This window comes from Chelonus insularis, unplaced genomic scaffold (genome assembly GCF_013357705.1).
Source record: "Chelonus insularis isolate UGA/USDA-ARS -01 unplaced genomic scaffold, ASM1335770v1 contig_116_pilon, whole genome shotgun sequence".
NCBI classification, from domain to species: Eukaryota; Metazoa; Arthropoda; class Insecta; order Hymenoptera; family Braconidae; genus Chelonus; species Chelonus insularis.
The window spans coordinates 789,809-795,870 of record NW_023276357.1 but is presented as its reverse complement, the minus strand read 5'-3'; positions in this window follow the sequence as shown (position 1 = coordinate 795,870).

Sequence of the window (6,062 nt, the reverse complement as noted above, 5' to 3'; positions counted from 1 at the left end):
ACAATCAATAATAAATAATAAAATTATTCACACACACACATACATATAGATTACAGAATATTATAAAGGAAAACGAAAATCAAGAAGCGTCTTATTTTTTCACTTGAATAAAGTTTAATACATCTGCTCCTTAGTTTATTCGCGGTACTTGTGTTCGGTCCGCAGGCGAATAAAAATCATGCCCAAAAGCATTGCCAGCTGGCACGCGTCTTCTTCGATGCTATTATCGTTTTCTTCGATCTTTAGATCACTAAAGGGAAACAAGACCAGGGGAATCATCGTCTTGCCCTTACTCCGTACTTCTCTTTCTTCCTTTGAATCTTCTGCTCTTCTTGTTAAAGTAAAACACCTGCTGCTACTTTGCGTCACACAATGTTTTGGCCACGTGAGATTGGAATAAAAAAATTCTTTTTAAGTCACGTAATGACCTGCAAAAGGAAACAAATCATCTCGATGAACTCGGTTTTACGGTTTTTTGCTTTCATATATCATAAGAATTCAGCTACCACATCCTTTGTTGTTTTCAAATGACACTTTTATTGTCTCTGTTTTCGCCGGACATTGGCCGACACTGCGGTTTTGTGGTGCATATCATTCATAAAAAAAAACTCTACACCGCCCAATAATTTCCAGTTATAATGACCTCGAAGTGTACCGAAATGCATTTACTGAAAAATTCATCAGAATGACGCTTCTTTCGCCATTTCTTCTATTGTCTCCTTTTTCACTTTACAAATGAAAAAATACGTTCGTAAATAATATACTATCATCATCACCATCATTATCATCATCATCAAGTAATAACAAGTACACTTTTTCCTCACTTGTAATTCTTATTTTGGAGAGTTGTGCTCCAAAAATTCGTTTGTGTTGGTTTATTCCATAAATTTATGGCAACCATTTTATTTAATATTTTCAATGATTACTACCTTTTGCTACTGATGCTAAATAAAAGAAATGATCCTTATTTTAATCTATAAAATGCACTTTTTACTTTAATTCAAAACATAATGTAATTATGTAAAAATAAAATGGAGACTTGTTTCTTTTTAGGAACTTAGATGAAAAAAAAAAATTGTATTAAAACTTATCAGAAGAAATTAAAAAATCATTTCCGCTCGCAAATATGCTTCTTTAGATATCAGTATTGACAAGAAAAAATAAGATTCGCAGAATCAACGATAGGATATGTTAATATTTATTTTCTTACTATGTTTCCCGTTAGGACGATTCACCTCTCATTTCATGCAATGTCAGAATGTTGACATGTGATTGCATCGTGAAAATAAACCACTCGAATTTATTTCTTTTTATTTTTATTCGTAATCAAATTATTATCAGGATAAATTTGTTATTAAAAAGCAATTATGAAATTATTTATACTCCAATTGAACGAGAACTGAGAGAAACTTTTATTCCATCTGTGTCAAATCGAACACTCTTAGATGATCCAATAATCGAATTTTTTTTCATCGTGTTAGTGGTAAAATTCCGCCATTAAAAATAAGTTAGAGCTGCTATCAGTAAATCCAGTCTTTTATTATCTACTATCACGAAAGGAACGATATAGGAAGAAAATTGCATCCTTCAAATTACTACTAAATCTGTAGAAAAATTACTTTCCAGCATAGCAATTTACATTTTATTTTTTTTAACAATTTTATTTAATATTAAATAATTTTTTTTTATGATTTTTGCAACACGAATTCCTTATAGATCATCACTCTAGTATTATTATTTTTTAAAAGGACGTTTTTTCAGTGAATATATTGAAAGTATTTTCAGTCAAAAAAGGACTGCAGTTTATCATCCCCATGGTCTCCAGTTTACTCGTGATAAGAATAATTTTTTCTGATAATCAGTATATATTTATTTTAGTACATAAATAAAAAATTCGTGAGCAAAACATTTCTATATTAAAGTTAAATTTTTTGTTGTGCTTGTGATAAATAATGGTTGCTTTGACACAACTTTTTTTCTTCTTTTTTTATTAATAAAAATTTTTGTTAGGTAAATAGCTTAGTTTAATGAATCATTTTACATCAAAATATACTAATTTTTTTATGATAAACAAAATGGAATGCAAGCAGAAACTTTTTATCCTAAATATTCATGTTATAAAAAAAAAAAATCTAAAAATAAAATAAAACACGAATTAAAGTAAAGTGCTGACCCATATGATAGATTCCATATCCTTAGATCTCGACATAAATGATAATGGAGATGAAAATAAAGGTATACATAGCTTCTAAAAAAAAGAAAAAAATCAGTGTCCTCCAAGAGTGTTAATAATTTCGATTCCATGATACTTTTATTCTCAACTAGGATGGATTTGAATCTTTTGTGCGTCATCCACCGTAGGCCTCAGGTAATCGAAAATACGTGTGTGCAAGGTTTGCCATAAAGATTGCGTATTATACACTCAAAGTACATGTATACCGAGTGCTTGCGTATTCAGAAGAAGGATTGATCGTAAAAGGCAGGTGCTGAGAGCAACAGCTGCGAGTATATTCGTGATCTTCTTTCCTTTGCAAACCAAAAGGTTTAACCCACCCGTACCTTACACTCGTCTTTATACCGTTTTTTAATTCTTTTTCTGTCCTCTCTGTGCATATTCTTGCAATGTAAGCTTTGCAGACAACGAATCGGTGCCTTTTGGTCTTCTGAAAATAAATATTCATAATCGACCAATGTCTTAGAAATGGATACGTTTGTAAGATGCATCATTGATGAATATCACATCTTGATTAATAAATAATATCTTCATTAGTGAGTACCAAAACGTTTTATTTAATGATTGTTGATTTTATCGAGTACAAATGTGCGAATGTTTCTTTCTATACCTTCGAAAATTATTATAATTAAGGGTAACAGTACTGTCAGTAATGGTGTGAATATTCTTGATTAATGAAGATATCAATTGTTCTGTTTTTTATTCTCAAAATTGTATAATTTCGTGACTGAATTAAATAAAAGATATTGCTGCAGAGAAATTTAACTTTTAAATAAAGGTAATTTGTATAATAATATTCCTTTTTAGGGAAAACTGGTTTTAACATTAAATGATTTTTTCTTATCTTCTTTAAATCAAATTATCTGTATGTTCTCGTCGTTAAATATACTATTTTTTTTTTTTTAAATCTACTATACAAATGTAAATACTCTTGCCGATTTTAGTTGTATTAGCTTAGTGTTGTTGCGTGACGATAAGTTGAGCCACAAAATCTTCTCAACAACAGTTGGTAGATACGTAAAATATTCATGGTTCTCACTAACGCTTGCAACAAAGGTATTCATTTTTACACTATGAATTCACTGCTAAATAACAAAACATTGGAAATCGATGCAAACAACAGTGTGTTACAATATTATACTGGTTAAATAATGATATTAATAATTGTTTTGATAATAATAATTATTTAGTGTTGTTAATTGTATTATGATGTAATTCTTGCGTAGTTTGAAGACTTTTTTTTCTTACGTTGTCCAGAAAGAAAGTAAATCGATCTAGAAACGTCACAAATTTAATGCGAACAAAGCCAAAACTTACCCCCCTACAATCAATCATGCAGTATTATTGTTGCGTATATGCCTACAGAAAATTCGAGGTGCATGAGCGGGATAGAAAAAAAGCGAACACAAAAAGAAGGAGAACTTCAAGGAGGGGAAATTTTTCTGTCACATCCACCTGGAGTACAAGATCCAATCCTCTTCAGCCACGGTTTCTTTCTTATTAAATACAGTATATTTCACCTTATAACTATACAAGTACACTGCTACCTTTAATTTTCGTCTTTATTCCATTTTTTTTATCGCTCTATACGTTGCAGTCTGACATATTGTTGTGTATATTGTTTTCACGACTTGTAGTACTGTTCGTTCGCTTCTCTATCGCGTGTAAAACAACTTTTATTGTTTTAGAAGAATGTCTGTAATTTATTCATTCTATTGAAGACTGATTTTTAAGAATGTTTTTGCAATTTTTAATTTTTTCTTTCAATTCAGATTTTTTCAAAAAAAATTTAACAAACAATAGAGATGTTAATGAAAAAAATTCCGAAATTGAAAATTAATAATTTATTAAAAATGATTGCAAATTAATTTTCATCATCAATTTAATTTAATACCAATATTAATAATTAAATTGAAGAAAAAACCATCTATCTTTTTCTCTTGCACAATTTATTTGTAAAAAACCAACACTTCCTTGTAATCAACGGATTCAATTGAAAAAGAAATTTCCGCGATTGACCTAAAACTTTCCAAGCTGATTATAAATAACGGATTTTATTGACTCAAGTTCATTAAATCCCTGCATTGCAGGTGTGAAAATGATGCTGTGTCATCCAGGATCAATTTTATTTAGAAGTCTTTCCAAATGAGTGTCTTCATTGGCAAAGTTGTGCCTGGAGGGTTGAAAGAATTCTTTGATGTTGCCGATGAAAAGGATACTTTATCCGAAACCATCGATATACACAGAAATCTATAAGGAAATATACATGAGGACTGGCCAAAAGAAGGGGCAGCAATGCAAAAAAAGGATCCAGGGACATGTAGGTTTAATCAAAAGAAGAGAAAAAAGGCAATGTGAGGTCGAGTTCGTTAGCGTTCTCGCATCCACCAACTCTGACGTTTGTATTTCTCAAAGATGCGGGCACCAACACCTGCAGTTTCGTGCCAATTTTTTTTTTACATCTTTTGCTCACAAGGTTCACTGTTTTTCGTCTGTCTTTCCTTTGATACAGTTTCAACATTTATATCAGCATTGATATAAATTTTTTTTTCTTTTTAATAAAAAATAATAAATTAAGGTGAAAGAAACATTTTCATTGTCGCAGCAAATTGAAAGACAGATGAAGCAAAAAAGAGAAAATCAACAGTTATTGCAGTGTAATATTTGTTTGAACGAACGCCTTTTACTTGCTGAAAGGGTATGCACTGACCATGGTACATACTGCATATCCCTTCACCCTCATTGCATTAGTTTTTTAGTCTTAGACCAATGCGAATATTCGAGGAATGATGTTTTCTATGTGTACAGCCAACATCAATTTGAACGAACACCTTTCACATATAGAAAAGGTATATTGTACGTGGGTTCTGCAGTCTACGGAACACACGATAGACTTAGATTGCAATTCAACTTACCACTCTGCTGCTTTTCACGCTTAAGAATGTTCAAATATTAAAAATAAACATATTTATATGAATTACCGTCATTATTATTGCAATTAATTATTGGTAATATCAACAAAAAATAATTTTATTAAAGGATTTCATTGGATTAATTTAGTGATTAAAAATCTTTGAAAATTTATTTAAAAGTTTTTTTTTAAGTTAATTGAGGATTAAATACTTCACTGATAAGAATTACAAAATTCTAAAATCCCAGAAGCAACTGGTAAAAAGTTGAATAATTATTTAATAAATGTCCTCAGGTGAACTGAATTTAAAAATTTCCATCACTTGTGTCAACGAAATCTTTTATGTTACCAATATTTTATTAGTGGATATTAATTTAAAAAAATAATAGATAAGAATTATTAAAATTAGTGAGAAGTATTGATTAATTTACTCATTTGCATTGAATATTCTTGTGTTCATCTGAATATAAAGAAAAAAAATTTTCATTTATGAGTAAAATGATTTTATAACTGCTTATCTCATAAATCTTTAAAAAAGTTAATCGAAAAACCATGTATATCTATTTAAAGCATCTTATTCTATTAATAATACAAATATTGATATTTGTCCATTTAAATTATTTGCGCAAAATCATTTTTCTATTTTATCAAGAATTAATAAAAAAGACATTTTTTTTCATAATCATACTGATGTTCGATGAATAAAATAGAAATTTATTTTATCAATTATTTTTCGCTCAATTACCGACTGATGACAAATGATTGAAACTAGAGAATTCCAAGAATACACACTGCGCCACACAGTCACTTTGTGAACTAAATATTATTTATAACGAAAGACGCGAATTTGAGCTTGTACGCGAAGTATTTTTCAGTAAAATGGAAAAATATATAAAAATCTTTTCCAGAAACTTTAAT